This window comes from Arachis hypogaea, chromosome 4 (assembly GCF_003086295.3).
Source record: "Arachis hypogaea cultivar Tifrunner chromosome 4, arahy.Tifrunner.gnm2.J5K5, whole genome shotgun sequence".
NCBI lineage: Eukaryota > Viridiplantae > Streptophyta > Magnoliopsida > Fabales > Fabaceae > Arachis > Arachis hypogaea.
Genome location: NC_092039.1, coordinates 25933181 through 25952111, shown reverse-complemented (window position 1 = coordinate 25952111; position 18931 = coordinate 25933181). Strand labels below are relative to the sequence as shown.

Here is an 18931-nt window from a genome sequence, read left to right as displayed (position 1 = left end):
CGTTCTTCAAACTCCTGAGGGCGGGGCGTTAGTGACAGACGCAAAAGAATCACTGGATTCTATTCCGGCCTGATTGAGAACCGACAGATGAATTCCGCTATGCTGTGACAGAGCATATGCAATCGCTTTCACTGAGAGGATGGGAGGTAGCCACTAACAACGGTGAAACCCTTGCTTAAGCTTGCCATGGAAGGGAGTAAGAAGGATTGGATGAAGACAGTCGGAAAGCAGAGAGACGGAAGGGAAGGCATCTTCATGCGCTTATCTGAAGTTCCTACCAATGAATTACATAAGTATCTCTATCTTTACCTTTGTGTTATTTTCGTTCATCACCATTACCATTTGAGTTTGCCTGACTAAGATTTACAAGATGACCATAGCTTGCTTCAATACTAACAATCTCCGTGGGATCGACCCTTACTCGCGTAAGGTTTATTACTTGGACGACCCAGTGCACTTGCTGGTTAGTTGTGCGAAGTTGTGTAATGCCATGGTATTGAGCCACAAAGTTTTTGGGGCTCATGACCGGGGATTATGAGAGTTGTGAAAAGTATTGTTCACAATTTCGCGCACCAGAGAGGGAAAAGAAAAAGCATGATCTCAATTTAGCACCAAGAAGTTTTGAAGAAGGACAGCAAGTACTCCTCTACAACTCCAAACTAAGACTCTTCCCTGAAAAACTCAAATCAAGATGGTCAAGACCCTTTCTGGTCACAAGGGTCTCACCTTATGGATACATAGAAATCATCGAAGAAAGCTCAAAGCGAATATTCACTGTGAACAAACAAAGGCTCAAACACTACCTGGGCAATATGGGGGAAGATCCCAAAATGAAGTACAAGCTCAACTAATGGAGCAACCGTCGAGCTAGCGACGCTAAAAGAGCGCTTTGTTAGGAGGCAACCCAACTTAAGGTAGTTTTCTTTTCATAGTTATTTCTTAATAAAAGCACATGAGGTTCCCTACATGTTTTCAATCTACTGCATTAGGTAAGGAACTAAGTTTGGTGTTTGCACACCAACTTAAGTTCAGGAAATCACAAGCATACATGCATGCTAACCATCTTTCAAGTGCTTAGGGAAACAAGCAACTTCCAAGAAAATGTGTTGCAGGAAGTCAATCAACCACTTAGAGGATAAAACACACCATTATCCAAAGAAAACAAAAGGGAGATACAAAGGCCATGAAGGATGATGATAAGGGCAAAATGAGCAGACACCAAGAGGTTGTATTATTCATCAACCCTTCACGCCTAGAAAGGCTCTAATTGGAAGCTTGAATATACCCCTGCTAAAACTAGTTTATTGTCATTATGAATTCTGTCCGTGTACTGTCCTTAATGCTCAATAGGTGTTTTACTAGCTAGTTCCCTGTTATTCCATCTTGCTTAATCGTATGCTTGTCCCTTGAGTTATCTAAAAAAAGAAGGTTATGAAAAATAAGAGTGGAGTCCATATTATGAAATAAAGTCCCAATGTTTGTGGTGGTAATTGATTAGCTAAGTTGGTTCACCAACAAGGTACAAGGGTAATTATGTGTCTTGAACTATATATTTGAAAATGCATCATATGAAACTAGTTGAATAACAAAATCCTAATAAGAAACAAATGATAAGGTAGGAAAAAGAAAAGAAAAAGAGAAGAGAAAGAAAAGAACAAGAAATAAGGCTAGACACCAAGAGTTTGAATCTTGAGACATGTGTGTGTAGTGTTTTTGTGCAAAGGATCTGCTTGGATGAATAAGTTCTTAGGAGTACTTCATCACTTGGTAACTTGGGTTAACTAACCTGGGATTATCAACTGAAAATCCACTGTCAAGAACAACCTTGCTACAAAGCGTTTAGTAACCCAAAGAGGTGCTGGACACCAAGGTCTCAAGGAAAAAAAATAACAAACCATATGCCTGTGGTGTGTATGTGTGGAGGAGAGACTTGAGGGAGTAGGTCCTTAGGGGTGTTTCAACACCTAGTACCTTGAATCAACTGGTTCAGGAGTACTGGCTGAAAGCTTATCATAAAGAGTTGCCTCAACATAGAGCACTTAGCCTAAGAAAGCAATAAGCTCTAAAAGTAAAAAAAAAGGATTAGTGAATAAGAGTCTCATGGAATGCAACCAAGTGAGTGTTCAAGGGCATGTTAAAGGCCTAGAAACCAGCAAAGGCATGAACCTAAGTTGCTATGCATGAAACCCCATGAACCAAGGACTTGATTTCTATAAATAAGGACTTGTTTATCTTGTATATTCATTCATTCTTCTTATGCTTTAGCACTTGCTTGGGAACATGTAAAATTTAAGTTTGATGTTGTGATGCCAGGACATCTTGGCTAGTTTTACTAGTCTTTTCTTTACATATTTTAGGTAGTTTCATGCATTTTCTTAGGTAATAAGAAAGTTTTTGGGTGAATATGCACTTACATCTTGATTCAAGCAAACATTGTGAACTTTAGATAATTTTATGAGAATAATGCATGAATTGAATGCTAATTTAGATGATGCAGGATCTCATAATCTAGAACAAAGCTTTGATGCTCCTTTTTTGTTTGATTTAAGGTCAAATGAAGCATAGAAGAGCCACATTAGTAGCTACGTGATAAACCACTATTTTATGGTTTATATTGTGTTTAATTAAGTGGTTTTTATCAAATTCTTTCCCACTTATTCATATGATTTGCATGAATTTACAATTCCTTTCCAAAATTGTTCTATGATTGAAAACTTGCTTCCTAAAGATCATTTAATTGTATATTTTTATTCTCCTTTATACCATTCGATGCCGTGATCTGTGTGTTAAATGTTTCAGGCTTCATAGGGCAGGAATGGCTTAGAGAATGGAGAGGAAGCTTGCAAAAATGGAAGGAGCACAAGAAATAAAGGAGATAACCAGCGGACAGCGACGTGCACGCACGGTTGACGCGTGCACGCGGTTTGGACAAAATCACAGCGACGCGTACGCGTGCTTGACGCATATGCGTGGGTTGGAGTTCGCGCAAACAACGCGAGCACGTGCCTGACGCGCACGCGTAGAGAGAAAAATTGCTGAATGATGCGTACGCGTGACCGACTCGTACGCGTGACATGCACGATCTGCAGAAATTACAGAATACGCTGGAGACAGTTTCGGGCCACATTTTAACCCAGATTTCAGCCCAGAAACACATATTAAAGTCAGGGAACATGCAGACACTCAAGATATCAAATCATTACTCATAGTTTTAGGATTTAGATGTAGTTTGTAGAGAGAGAGGTTCTCTCCTCTCTCTCTTAGGAATTAGGATTAGGATTAGGATTTCATCTTCTTCAATCACAGGTTCAATTGTTCTTTTTATTTATTTTCTCAAATTAACTTATGAATTTTTCCCATGTTGGATGTGATTTCTTTTATTAATAATTGAGGTATTTCAGACATCTAATTTTATTTAGTTTCTTATATTCTTGGCTCTAGTTGATTAATTGGTGGCTCTTGAGTTATCAAACTCATCATGATAGATAATTGTTATCCTTGTTGATTGATTTAGATTCCTATAACTCTAGTCTTTCCTTAGGAGTTGACTAGGACTTTAGGTGTTAAATTGATTTGTCGACTTGACTGACCTTCATAGTTAGAGGTTAACTAAGTGGGAGCAAAAATATAACTCTCATCACCATTGATAAGGATAACTAGGATAGGACTTCCAGTTTTCATATCTTGCCAAGAGTTTTATTAGTTATTAATTTATTAATTTCTGCAATTCATTTTTCTTGTTCAAAACCTTTTTAAAACCCAAAAATACTGTTTTTCATAATCAATAATAAAACACACTTCCCTGCAATTCATTGAGAAGACGACCCGAGGTTTGAATACTTCGGTTTATATATTTTATTGGGTTTGTTACTTGTGACAACCAAACGTTTGTACAAAAGGATTTTCTGTTGGTTTTGAAGCTATACTTACAACGCGATTACATTTGTGAATTTCTTTACCGGTAGGAAATCCGATTCGTCAAAATGGCGCCGTTGCCGGGGAATTGCAAACGTGTGCCTTATTATTGGTTATTGTAAATATTTTTCAAAAAAAATATTTTTTTATCTTATCTTATCTTAGTTTTAAATTTAAAAAATCAAATCTTTTTTTTTTCAAAATCTTATCTTATCTTTTTCAAAATCTTATCTTATCTTTTTTTCAAAAATCATATCTTTTTCAAAATATTTTCTTTTTGTTAGTTTTTGTTTTTATTTTTTCCTACTACTATAAACTCTCACCCCTTTGCAGGAAGAGGAGATTACAATGAGAACATGCATCAAGGTCTAAGCAATCAAAGATGGGAGGAGCCACAAGGATTTGATCAACCCTCATGGCAACAACCACCTCCAATGGACTATCAACAACCGTTCTGTGATGCATATCAAGGCAATGGCTATGGTGAGCGCTCTTATGATTATCAACAACCACCACCATATGCCTATGAACCCCCTCCTCAACATAACCTTGGACCACCATACTCACAAGCCCCTTACCACCACTCACCTCCATATGACGCTAATCCTTACCCACCACACCAACCACCATATGAACCATACCTAGAACCACCACCTCAATATTCATCATCTCCATATCCTTATCAAAAAGAACCACTTCTGTATTATGAACCTGTTTTCTAAAAAAATGAACCCTCCTATCCACCCCAAACCTCCATGGAGAGAATACTTACCTCTCTCATTGGTCTCACCTCTACACTCCAAAATCTTATATCCCGCATGGACCAACCCTCCACCTCCAATGTTCAACTCTCAAGCTCAAGTGCACTTCCATCTCAACCACAGAATGATCTCTCCTTCCCATCCCCACCATCCATGGAAGAGCACCCACATCCATCAATCCAAGAGAAACATGATCCCAATGCTGCTATTGACATAGAACTAGAGAGAATGGATCATCTTCGTGAATCCATACTTCAAAAGGAGCTAGAGGAGGAACTAAAGGTGAAGGTAGAAGAGAGCTTTACAGATGAAGGAGTAGTTGAAGGGAGTTGTCATAGAAAAGAAACCATCAAGAAGGAGTATGATTTTATACTTAAACAACTAGATCAAGCGATAAATCGATTACCTTCCCGACGTTCGGACATTCACAGAACTCCCATGGCTTCATGTGGAGAATCTACTGAAGAACGTGGCTTGATGGAGAAGTTAGACACTTCGGTGAACAGTGAGCAACACGATTTTGTATTGGAAATTGGAAGAAGCTGCGCCTTCCATTGAAAAGGAAGAAGTGGTTGAAGACTTAGGAGATGCTGAACCTCCATGGGAAAGTCAAGTTATAGAGCTTCCTTCAAAGACGTTTGACATTGATGTTGAGGAGGGTGTACAACCTCCAAGACATCTCATGATTGAAGACTTTAAAAGGGATGATCAAGAGATGTATTCGATCATTGATGATTTCTTATCTACATTTGAATCCTCTCCCATTGGACTTGACATGGAGATGAAAGAAGAAGAAGCACAACCTCCCATGCCCTTGGTGAACAATGAAGAAGAGATTGAATTGGAAGAAATCTACCAAGAGGAAGAGGTTGATATTGAAGAAGATTGCAAAGAGGTGGAAGTTGTCAAAGAAGAACATAAGGGAGTGGAGTTTGCAAGATCATTAGAAACACCTCTCCCAAAGCCATTACCGTCCAATACAACATTCAAGTGGATAAAATTCTCTTCCTTAACCTTTACTTTTCCACTTGAATATGGGCTTCTAGAGACGGATGGTCAACTTAGAGCTCTTTTTGGCATTAAATTGTTAGTGGTTGGAGTTGTCCAGCAAGGTTCAACATGGTTGTATGCTCCAAGTTGAAATGCAAGGTTTGGTGTGAAGCTCAATTGAATAGGTCTTGGAAGTTGTTTGGAAGCTGTAGTGAGAATTTCAATTGCGTTCCACCCAGATGGAATCATGATGATCTACACAAAGACGGGTGCAAAAGCAAGGTTTGGGACCCCGGAATTCATTCCAACAATCAACACTCTTGGGGCCTTGTCACTTGCTTTAACTTACTTGAAGGCTTTCTGCGCCTAGTTTGGGATCCCAGAGGCTACTGGAATTCCAAACATTGGTGAAGATTTTTGGATGAATTCAAGCACAAGCCACCATAACAAGGAGCTCGCCAAATGTCCAACTTAAGGACTTTAACTAAAAGTGCTAGGTGGGAGACAACCAACCATAGTATGGTCATTCATTTTTCAGTTTAGTTTGTTTTTAAATTTTGATTGAACCTGGAATTTTGCATAACTTTCATTGCATTGCATTCTGCATACTGCATCAAAAAAAGGGGGGATCGACGCATCGTATGTGACTACGCAACTAAACAGTGAGTTGCGCGAGAGACGCGCGGGAGGGGTGCGTGGCGCACAAGCCACCCCACGCGTACGCGTGCCTCACGCGTGCGCGTCCCTTGCGATATTTACCACCCACGCGTAAGCGTCAACGACGCATATGCATGGATACCCAAATCGGCGTAAAGAGCCCTTGGACAGAGGGTTGTGCTGCCCTTGCGAGGGACTTGTGCGAAAGGCACAAATTCATTCACGCGCACGCATCCCTGACGTGTGCGCGTCATGTTCCCTTTATGGCCCCCACGCGTCGTATGGCTCGTTCAGATTTTACGCGTTCGCATCTTTCTTCTCTCCTTTCTACTTCTTTCTTCCTTCTTTCTTACTTTCTCCTTCTTCATTCCTTTAACCTCTCATCCCTCTTCACTTCCATCCTATTTCATTTAATTTATCTGCATACTTTCATTCATTGCATTATTTTCATTAGTGTTAGAAATCTATTTGGATCATTATTTCCTATATTTTGCTTGTGGATTATTAAGGATTTGTTTGACAATTATATATTATTTTTATAGGGTTGCTTGCATGTTCAATTTAATACTTTTTACAACTTATTTCCCATGCATGCTATGTGTTTGTGAAAATACTCGTATGGCATTGTGACTTCTTCATTATTCTATCCTTCTACTCTAATGCCTGTTTTTCACCAAATCCTTCCAATATTTTATTAATTAAATATAATTATCAAAATAAACATTATTGTTAGTTTCTTACGACTGATAATACATTTTGTCTTTTAATGCTTGATCTATGCTACTCATGCCTTTGCCAGCATGCCAATAAACATCTTGCATTTAATTGCCTCAATTTATCATGCTATATTTCCATTTATGTCCTATTTTCATGGAGTCGTGACCCTGTGTTAACGACATTCTTCTTTACTTTGGCATGATTATCACTCGTACTGCCCTCTTCTTTACTCTAACCCTTTGACTTCATGTCCCTTTCTCTTCTCCCTTTTCAGGATGGTGATGCGTGAGCATTTTATCTATCTTTTCCTAGTGAATTTGCATCTAAATTGTTGAGTTTAATTTAGAATTAATTATATTTTAGCCACTACGGATGCTATTTTGAATTTTGTGCAATTTTATTTATTTTAGGTAGCATTCGGAGGGATCAGATGAAGTTTTTGCAGAGAAAAAGAAGAAACCAAAGAGATGACCAGCGAAGACCGACGCAGACGCATGGCTCACGCGACCGCACGGAATGGAGAAATCACAATGACGCGATCGCGTGGAACATGTGAACACGTGGACTGGAATCTACACAAATGACGCGAGCGCGTGGACGACGCGGACGCGTCACATGCGCGATCTGCAATAATTCAGAAATGCTGGTTACGAATTTTGGGTTGTTTTGACCCACTTTCCAACCCAGAAAACACAGATTAGAAGCTGCAGAATGGACAAAGCAAGTGGTCCCCACCCATTAACTGAAGATCTGTAAATTAATTCGAATTTAAATTCAAATCTTATCTTTTAGGAAAAGATATTATTTTTATTTTTTAGATAATTAGATTTTAAATTAATTAGGATTAGTTATAAATAGGGGAGACTTCTCTTCTATTCAGAGGACATTACATTAGAGGGATTCCATTAGGAAATTCTATACAAATTTACATTCTACATTCCATGAGCAACTAAACCTCCACTGTTAAGGTTAGGAGCTCTGTCTATTTGTATGGATTGATTTTATTACTTTTTCTATTTTAATTTATGTTTTGGATTTATATTTAAGAATTGTTTTCGCTCTTTATCTTATAAATTTGGGTGGAACGGAAGTATGACCCTCTTTCTATTTGAGTTCTTGTAAAACTTAGAAAAGCTCTTTACTTGAACAACAGCTTGAAAACATATTCTCCTAAATTTTAATTATTTGGATTTAATGGGATACGTGACATATAATCCCCTTATTTTTAGGTAATTAGAATATTTGTGGCATATAAGCTGAAAATTGATTTTTACCCTCTAATTGGAATTAATTGACCAAGGAATTAACAGTTGATGAATTTTAGAGGAGACTAGAAAGATCTAAGGAATTAAGGTCTAGTCACATATAGTTTGCCATAAATTAAATCCTACATAATTAAAATAGTTAGTAAGAAAAGTTAATCCGGAAAAATAGATAACTCTGAAGCCTTAACTGTTTATCCATATTTTATTCCCAATTTATTTAATCGTCTATACTTTTGATATTTTGAATTCAAACTTAAACCTTTTGAACATCTCAAAACCAATTTTTGCTTGCCTAACTAATCCAATCAATCAATCATTGTTGCTTGATCCATCAATCCTCGTGGGATCGACCCTTACTCACGTACGGTATTACTTGGTACGACCTGGTGCACTTGCCGGTTACTAAGTGTGGGTTGTAAAAATCCGCACCAAGTCTTTGGCGCCGTTGCCGGGGATTGACTGTGATTAACAACTATTAGTTGTTTGATTGCTTAGATTATGCGTTTTAGTTTTAATTTTATTTAAAAAAAATTGTTTTATTATTTTTCAAAAAAAAATAATTCCTTTCTTCCGTTTTTTTCTTTCGTCTCCTGTTTCCTATCTCCTTTTTTTTATTTTACTCCTTTTTAATTTTTTTCTTTCTTTAAAAAAAATTTCGAAAAAAAAAATTTTTTTTAGCACCAATATTTTTCTTAATTTCTGAAATTAAGTTTGGTGTTTCCTAGTTAGTTTTATCTTAATTCTTAGAATTCTGTTCTTTTTTCTTTGCTTTCCTATTTACCACATGGTGCATTTAATCCTTTTTGGTGTTTTGTGATAAGAAAAAAATAATGGAGAGAGATCACATGGGTAACTACTCACATCCGAGTAGTGATTCATATTATGGTGGATGGAAGAACTATCCAAATTTTGGTTGGCAAGGCCAAAACCAAAGAAACTTCAATGCCCCATGTTCCAACTACCAAGAACCATCATCTTTCTACCCATATCAAGAGCCACCATAAGATATTGAGGCTTCTCAGAAGGAGGGTATTATGGAAGTAGAAATTCTTAATGCTATTCTTGCCCAGAACAAGCTTATGACTCGGCAAGTAAATCTACTTACTCAACAGATGGGTGGCATGCAAGTCCCAACTATCAACACCCAAAGTCTTTTTCAAGAGGCAAACTCTAAATCCCAAGAAGATCCTAATTGGGAGATGATAATGAGTTTTATGCAGGAAACCAGAGCCTCCATTAGAAACTTGGAAGTGCAAATGGGCCAAATGAGCGAGCAATTACTTGAGAGGTCTGCAAGTACATTTTCAAGTGATATAATGGTGAACCCAAGAGAAGACTGCACAGTTATTCAATTGAGCAGTGGTAAAGTAGCTGGCTCTGAAACCAAGGTCAATGAAGAGTTAGTTAAAAAAGAAAGCCACCAAGAGAAAGAGGCTGAAATTGAGGAAGCTTGCAAAGAGGTGGAAGAATTCAAAGAAGAACACAAGGGAGTGGAGCTTGCAAGACCTCTCCCAAAGCCATCACCATCCAATACAACATTCAAGTGGGTAAAATTCTCATCCTTAATCCTTACTTTCCCACTTGAATATGGGCTACTAGAGACGGATAGTCAACTTAGAGCTCTTTGTGGCATTAAGAGTAAGAGGAAGGTTAGTGGCAAGAGTTGTCAAACAAGGTCCAATAAGGTTGCATGCTCCAAATCGAAGTGCCAGTATTGGTGTAGAGCTCACTTAAATGGGTCTAGAAGGTTGTTTGGATGTCTCTGTGAGAATCCAGATTTCTTGCCACCAAGGGGAAATAATGGTGATCCACAAGAAGACAGACGTAAAAGCAAGGTTTGGGACCCTGGAATTCATTTCCACAATCAACTCTCTTGGGGCCTTGTCACTTGCTTTAATTTGCTCAAAGGTGTTATACACCTGGTTTGGGATCCCGGTAGCCATTGGAATTACAAACATTGGTGGAGATTCCTGGATCAGTACAAGCATAAGTCACCATGACAAGGAGCTCACCATATGTCCAACTTAAGAACTTGATGGGAGACAACCCACCGTGGTATGATCGTTTCTTTTCATTCTTAGTTGTTTTTCGTAGTAGTAGTTTTTGCATTTATTTTATTTTTATTGAGTTCTTACTAATTTTCTGATCATGTAGCTATGTTCTCCCAGGAACCGAACACCTCAAGCTATATAAAAAAAGAAAAAATGCCACGCGACGCGACTGCATCAGCGACGCGTCCGCGTCGCAAGGAGAGGGGAGAAAATTAAAACGAACAGAGAGTCACGCGGGAGCATGGCTGGAGGCGTGCCAGTGGCACAAATCGCCCCACGCGACCGCATCACCGACGCGTCCGCGTCATGTGGCATATTAGCCTCCCACGCGACCACGTGACCCACGCGGCCGCATGCCCTGATTTTCGACGTAAAAAGGGTGCACAACCAAATATTGTGCTGGAGTGGTGCTGGCTTGGTGCTAGACGCATAATCCCTATCACGCGAACGCGTCGCCGATGTGTTCGCGTCATTTCCTTCTGAAGCCACTTACGCGATCGCGTCACTCCAAATTTGGCAAATATTTAAATTTGAACAGAGAGTTGTGCAAGCGCGAGGCTGCACTCGCGCCCGATGCATAACATGGGTCACGCGACCGCGTGACCGACGCGACCGCGTTAACTAACTAAAACGCAATCACGCAAACGCGTGCCCCACGCGTCCGCGTCGCTTGCGCCGCCCAGTTTTCTTTTTCTCTCTCTCCCAATCCTAATTCTCTCTTATTCTTTTATCCTTTTATTTTTCTCTCCTCATAATATTTGTCTCTTCTATTTTCAGTTCTTCTTTGCTTGAGGACAAACAAACCTTTAAGTTTGTGTTGACGCTGCGCGTATTGGTTTTCTAGCACCAAAAGGGAGGTGAATCATCTTCACAGAGGAGCACAACCTAAAAAATAAAGCGACCGCTAGGATAACTAAGGTGGTTGAGTTCCTTTCATTTTTATTCCTCCCCTCTTCTTCTATGTTATGTTCTGGCTTTCTGCTATTTTGTTTTGTTTGTTGCATAATCTTTTATTAGTTAGAATTCTAGGACTAGTTTTTTTTAATTTCTTTAATGCTGAAAAGATATTTCATGTACCACTCACTGAACTTGAATCTAAAAAGAAAAGAAAAAGAAGTGATGTATTGCATGAGAAATTGAGTGTAATTCTAAGAATAGTCTCATTTACTTAAATGTGGTGGTATTTTCTGTAATTTTTTAATGCATGATATGAACAGTGCATATTTGAATTTGAATTAATGGATGTTGATGTATAAGGAACATGAATTTAGGGAATTATTATGACTTCTCTGAAATAAACAAAAATTTAATCCTTGAAGCAAAAGAAACAGCAAAAGAAAAAATCATTATATAAATAAATAAATAATAATAAAAGCAAGGTCCAAGGCTCTGAGCATCAATGACTAGGGACGTCGGACATGATTAAAAGATCAAAGAGTTGTTTCCCTAGTCATATGCTTGTGGTGTGATTGTGTCAAGTAATCCTTGAGACAGAACACTTAGAGTTGAGATCAATTGCATTTAACAGAGTATGCCAAAGGCTTTGAGCACCACTGTCTGGGAGTAACTGAAAGAAAAATCAGAACTCAAAGAGAGTTCCCCAGTTAAGTGCTTGTGGTGTTTCTGTGTAAAGCAAATCTTGAGACAAAACATTTAAAGTCACGGCTAGGCTCAAGGTGAAAAGCACCAAAGAAAAATAAATTAACGTAAGATTTGCTATGTTCAAGGATTAAAACTGAAATGTAAATATCAGAGAATTCATAATATCATCCGGATTCTAATTCTGAATGACAATAACATTCTTGATTCAAAGGAGAGTGAGATGCCAAACCTATTCAGGATTACAGTTATAAACCCCACTATAAAAAGAGACATGAGCTAAATCGAACTCTCATTCTCATGCAAATTCACATCATAAGCTTATATTAGTTTTGCTTGCTTGAGGACAAGCAACAATTTAAGTTTGGTGTTGTGATGCGTGAGCATCTTATCTATCTTTTCCTAGTGAATTTGCATCTAAATTGTTGAGTTTAATTTATAATTAATTATATTTTAGCCATTACGGATGCTATTTTGAGTTTTGTGCAATTTTATTTATTTTAGGTAGCATTCGGAGGGATTTGATGAAGTTTCTGCAGAGAAAAAGAAGAAACCAAAGAGATGACCAGCGAAGACCGACGTGGACGCATGGCTCACGCGACCGTACGGAATGGAGAAATCGCAATGACACAATCGCGGGGAACATGCGAACGCGTGGACTGGAATCTGCACAAATGACGCGAGCGCGTGGACGACGCGGACGCGTCACATGCGCGATCTGCAATTGGTGTACGAAATTGTGATCAATACTTTTCACAACTCAATTAATCCCCGGTGATGAAACCAAAAACTTGGTGTTCAATACCATGGCATAAACACAACTTCGCACAACTAACCAGCAAGTGTACTGGGTCGTCCAAGTAATAAACCTTACGCGAGTAAGGGTCGATCCCACAGAGATTGTTGGTATGAAGCAAGCTATGGTCACCTTGTAAATCTCAGTCAGGCAAACTCAAATGGGTATGGTGATATACGAATAAAATATAAAGATAAGGATAGAGATACTTATGCAATTCATTGGTAGGAATTTCAGATAAGCGTATGAAGATGTTTGTCCCTTCCGTCTCTCTGCTTTCCTACTGTCTTCATCCAATCCTTCTTACTCCTTTCCATGGCAAGCTTAAGCAAGGGTTTCACCGTTGTCAGTGGCTACCTCCCATCTTCTCAGTGGAAATGTTCAACGCACCCTGTCATGGCACGGCTATCCATCTGTCGGTTCTCGATCAGGCCGGAATAGAATCCAGTGATTCTTTTGCGTCTGTCACTAACGCCCCGCCTTCAGGAGTTTGAAGCACGTCACAGTCATTCAATCATTGAATCCTACTCAGAATACCACAGACAAGGTTAGACCTTCCGGATTCTCTTGAATACCGCCATCAGTTCTAGCCTATACCACGAAGACTCTGATCTCACGGAATGGCTGGCTCATTTGTCAGGCGAGCACTCGGTTGTCAGGCGATCAACCATGCATCGTGTATCAGGAATCCAAGAGATATTCACCCAATCGAAGGTAGAACGGAGGTGGTTGTCAGTCACACGTTCATAGGTGAGAATGATGATGAGTGTCACGGATCATCACATTCATCAAGTTGAAGAACAAGTGATATCTTAGAACAAGAACAAGCGGAATTGAATAGAAGAACAATAGTAATTGCATTAATACTCGAGGTACAGCAGAGCTCCACACCTTAATCTATGGTGTGTAGAAACTCCACCGTTGAAAATACATAAGAACAAGGTCTAGGCATGGCCGAATGGCCAGCCTCCCAATGAGGGTTCAATCATCAAAACATGATCAAAAGATCCAAAAGATTGAAAGATCTCTTTAATACAATAGTAAAAGGTCCTACTTATAGAAAACTAGTAGCCTAGGGTGTACAGAGATGAGTAAATGACATAAAAATCCACTTCCGGGCCCACTTGGTGTGTGCTTGGGCTGAGCATTGAAGCATTTTCGTGTGGAGACTCTTCTTGGAGTTAAACGCCAGCTTTTGTGCCAGTTTGGGCGTTTAACTCCCATTTTGGTGCCAGTTCCGGCGTTTAACGCTGGGATTTCTGAGGGTGACTTTGAACGCCAGTTTGGGCCATCAAATCTTGGGCAAAGTATGGACTATCATATATTGCTGGAAAGACCAGGATGTCTACTTTCCAACGCCGTTGAGAGCGTGACAATTAGGTTTTTTTAGCTCCAGAAAATTCACTTCGAGTGCAGGGAGGTCAGAATCTAATAGCATCTGCAGTCCTTTTCAGTCTCTGAATCAAATTTTTGCTCAGGTCCCTCAATTTCAGCTAGAAAATACCTGAAATCACAGAAAAATACACAAACTCATAGTAAAGTCCAAAAAAGTGAATTTTAACTAAAAACTAATAAAAATATACTAAAAACTAACTAGATCATACTAAAAACAATGCCAAAAAGCGTACAAATTATCCGCTCATCACAACACCAAACTTAAATTGTTGCTTGTCCTCAAGCAACTGAAAATCAAATAAGATAAAAAGAAGAGAATATGCAATGAATTCCAAAAACATCTATGAAGATCAGTACTAATTAGATGAGCGGGGCTTTTAGCTTTTTGCCTCTGGACAGTTTTGGCATCTCACTCTATCCTTTGAAATTCAGAATGATTGGCTTATTTAGGAACTCAGAATCTAGATAGTGTTATTGATTCTCCTAGTTAAGTATGATGATTCTTGAACATAGCTACTTATTGAGTCTTGGCCGTGGCCCAAAGCACTCTGTCTTCCAGTATTACCACCGGATACATACATGCCACAGACACATAATTGGGTGAACCTTTTCAGATTGTGACTCAGCTTTGCTAAAGTCCCCAATTAGAGGTGTCCAGGGTTCTTAAGCACACTCTTTTGCCTTGGATCACAACTTTATTTCTTTCTTTTTCTTTCTTTTTCTTTTTCTTTTTCTCTTTCTCTCTTTTTTTCGAAATTTTCTTCTCTTTTTTTTGTATTCACTGCTTTTTCTTGCTTCAAGAATCGTTTTTATGATTTTTCAGATCCTCAGTAACATGTCTCCTTTTTCATCATTCTTTCAAGAGCCAACATTCATGAACCACAAATTCAAAAGACATATGCACTGTTTAAGCATACATTCAGAAAATAAAAGTATTGCCACCACATCAAAATAATTAAACTGTTATAAAATTCAAAAATTCATGCAATTCTTCTCTTTTTCAATTAAGAACATTTTTTTTTTAAGAGAGGTGATGGATTCATAGGACATTCATAACTTTAAGGCATAGACACTAAGACACTAATGATCACAAGACACAAACATAGATAAACATAAGCACTAAAATTCGAAAAACAGGAAAATAAAGAACAAGGAAATTAAAGAACGGGTCCACCTTAGTGATGGCGGCTTGTTCTTCCTCTTGAAGATCCTATGCAGTGCTTGAGCTCCTCAATGTCTCTTCCTTGTCTTTGTTGCTCCTCTCTCATGATTCTTTGATCTTCTCTAATTTCATGGAGGATGATGGAGTGTTCTTGGTGCTCCACCCTTAGTTGTCCCATGTTGGAACTCAACTCTCCTAGGGAGGTGTTTAGTTGCTCCCAATAGTTTTGTGGAGGAAAGTGCATCCCTTGAGGAATCTCAGGGATCTCATGATGAGTGGGGTCTCTTGTGTGCTCCATCCTTTTCTTAGTGATGGGCTTGTCCTCATCAATGGGGATGTCTCCCTCTATGTCAACTCCAACTGAATAACAGAGGTGACAAATGAGATGAGGAAAGGCTAACCTTGCCAAGGTAGAGGACTTGTCCGCCACCTTATAGAGCTCTTGAGCTATAACCTCATGAACTTCTATTTCTTCTCCAATCATGATGCTATGAATCATGATAGCCCGGTCTATGGTAACTTCGGACCGGTTGCTAGTGGGAATGATTGAGCATTGAATAAACTCCAACCATCCTCTAGCCACGGGCTTGAGGTCATGCCTTCTCAATTGAACCGGCTTCCCTCTTGAATCTCTCTTCCATTGGGCGCCCTCTTCACATATGACTGTGAGGACTTGGTCCAACCTTTGATCAAAGTTGACCCTTCTAGTGTAAGGATGTTCATCTCCTTGCATCATGGGCAAGTTGAATGCCAACCTTACATTTTCCGGACTAAAAACCAAGTATTTCCCCCGAACCATAGTAAGCCAATTCTTTGGATCCGGGTTCATACTTTGGTCATGGTTCTTGGTGATCCATGCATTGGCATAGAACTCTTGAACCATCAAGATTCCGACTTGTTGAATGGGATTGGTAAGAACTTCCCAACCTCTTCTTCGGATCTCATGTCGGATCTCCGGATATTCACCCTTTTTGAGTGAAAAAGGGACCTCGGGGATCACCTTCTTCAAGGCCACAACTTCATAGAAGTGGTCTTGATGCACCCTTGAGATGAATCTCTCCATCTCCTATGACTCGGAGGTAGAAGCTTTTGCCTTCCCTTTCCTCTTTCTAGAGGTTTCTCCGGCCTTGGATGCCATAAATGGTTATGGAAAAACAAAAAGCGATGCTTTTACCACACCAAACTTAAAAGGTTTGCGTTTTGAGCCAATTCTGGCGTTAAACGCCGGGCTGGTGCCCATTTCTGGCGTTTAACGCCAGCTTCTTGCCCTTTTCTGGCGTTTAACGCCAGTCTGGTGCCCCTTTCTGGCGTTAAACGCCCAGAATGGTGCCAGACTGGGCGTTAAACGCCCAACAGCTAGCCTTACTGGTGTTTAAACGCCAGCACGCTCTCCTCCAGGGTGTGCTGTTTTTCTTTCTTTTTTCATTCTGTTTTTGCTTTTTTCATTGATTTTGTGACTTCTCATGATCATCAACCTACAAAAAACATAAAATAACAAAAGAGAATAGATAAAATATAACATTGGGTTGCCTCCCAACAAGCGCTTCTTTAATGTCATTAGCTTGACAGAGGACTCTCATGGAGCCTCAAAAATGCTCAGAGCTATGTTGGAACCTCCCAACACCAAACTTAGAGTTTGAATGTGGGGGTTCAACACCAAACTTAGAAGTTGGTTGTGGCCTCCCAACACCAAACTTAGAGTTTGACTGTGGGGGCTCTGTTTGGCTCTGTTTTGAGAGAAGCTCTTCATGCTTCTTCTCCATGATGATAGAGGGATATCCTTGAGCCTTAAACACAAAGGATTCTTCATTCACTTGAATGATTAATTCTCCTCTATCAACATCAATCACAGCCTTTGTTGTGGCTAGGAAGGGTCTGCCAAGGATGATGAATTCATCCATGCACTTCCCAGTCTCTAGGACTATGAAATCAGTAGGGATGTAATGGTCTTCAACCTTTACCAGAACATCCTCTACAAGTCCATAAGCTTGTTTTCTTGAGTTGTTTGCCATCTCTAGTGAGATTTTTGCAGCTTGCACCTCAAAGATCCCTAGCTTCTCCATTACAGAGAGAGGCATGAGGTTTACACTTGACCCTAAGTCACACAAGGCCTTTTTGAAGGTCATGGTGCCTATGGTACAAGGTATTGAAAACTTCCCAGGATCTTGTCTCTTTTGAGGTAATTTCTGCCTAGACAAGTCATCCAGTTCTTTGGTGAGCAAAGGGGGTTCATCCTCCCAAGTCTCATTTCCAAATAACTTGTCATTTAGCTTCATGATTGCTCCAAGGTATTTAGCAACTTGCTCTTCAGTGACATACTCATCCTCTTCAGAGGAAGAATACTCATCAGAGGTCATGAATGGCAGAAGTAAGTCCAATGGAATCTCTATGGTCTCATTTTGAGCCTTAGATTCCCATGGTTCCTCATTGGGGAACTCATTGGAGGCCAGTGGGCGTCCATTGAGGTCTTCCTCAGTGGCGTTCACTGCCTCTCCTTCCTCCCAAAATTCGGCCATGTTGATGGCTTTGCACTCTCCTTTTGGATTTTCTTCTGTATTGCTTGGAAGAGTACTGGGAGGGAGTTCAGTAATTTTCTTGCTCAGCTGACCCAATTGTGCCTCCAAATTTCTAATGGAGGACCTTGTTTCAGTCATGAAACTTTGAGTGGTTTTGATTAGATCAGAGACCATGGTTGCTAAGTCAGAAGTGTTCTGCTTAGAACTCTCTGTCTGTTGCTGAGAAGATGATGGAAAAGGCTTGCTATTGCTAAACCTGTTTCTTCCACCATTATTATTATTGAAAACTTGTTGAGGTCTCTGTTGATCCTTCCATGAGAAATTTGGATGATTTCTCCATGAAGGATTATAGGTGTTTCCATAGGGTTCTCCCATGTAATTCACCTCTTCCATTGAAGGGTTCTCAGGATCATAAGCTTCTTCCTCAGATGAAGCTTCCTTAGTACTGCTTGGTGCATTTTGCATCCCAGACAGACTTTGAGAAATCAAATTGACTTACTGAGTCAGTATTTTATTCTGAGCCAATATGGCATTCAGAGTGTCAATCTCAAGAACTCCTTTCTTCTAATTAGGTCCATTGTTCACAGGATTCCTTTCAGAAGTGTACATGAATTGGTTATTTGCAACCATTTCAATCAGCTCTTGAGCTTCTGTAGGCGTCTTCTTCAGATGAAGAGATCCTCCAGCAGAGCTATCCAAAGACATCTTGGACAGTTCAGACAGACCATCATAGAAAATACCTATGATGCTCCATTCAGAAAGCATATCAGAGGGACACTTTTTGATTAATTGTTTGTATCTTTCCCAAGCTTCATAGAGGGATTCTCATTCCTTCTGTCTGAAGGTTTAGACTTCCACTCTAAGCTTACTCAATTTTTGAGGTGGAAAGAACTTTGCCAAGAAGGCATTGACTAGCTTTTCCCAAGAGTCCAGGCTTTCTTTAGGTTGTGAGTCCAACCATGTCCTAGCTCTGTCTCTTACAGCAAAAGGGAATAGCATAAGTCTGTAGACCTCAGGGTCAACCCCATTAGTCTTGACAGTGTCACAGATTTGCAAGAATTCAACTAAGAACTGATGAGGATCTTCCAGTGGAAGTCCATGGAACTT

General features: G+C 39.6%; 1 non-coding gene across 1 annotated transcript; it reads left to right on the top strand.

Annotated features, from left to right (window-relative positions):
• Nucleotides 1-18583: 18583 nt before the first annotated feature.
• Nucleotides 18584-18691, top strand: LOC112799264 (small nucleolar RNA R71). The gene has a single exon (XR_003200839.1). It is a non-coding gene; the product is annotated as a small nucleolar RNA R71 (small nucleolar RNA).
• Nucleotides 18692-18931: the final 240 nt, after the last annotated feature.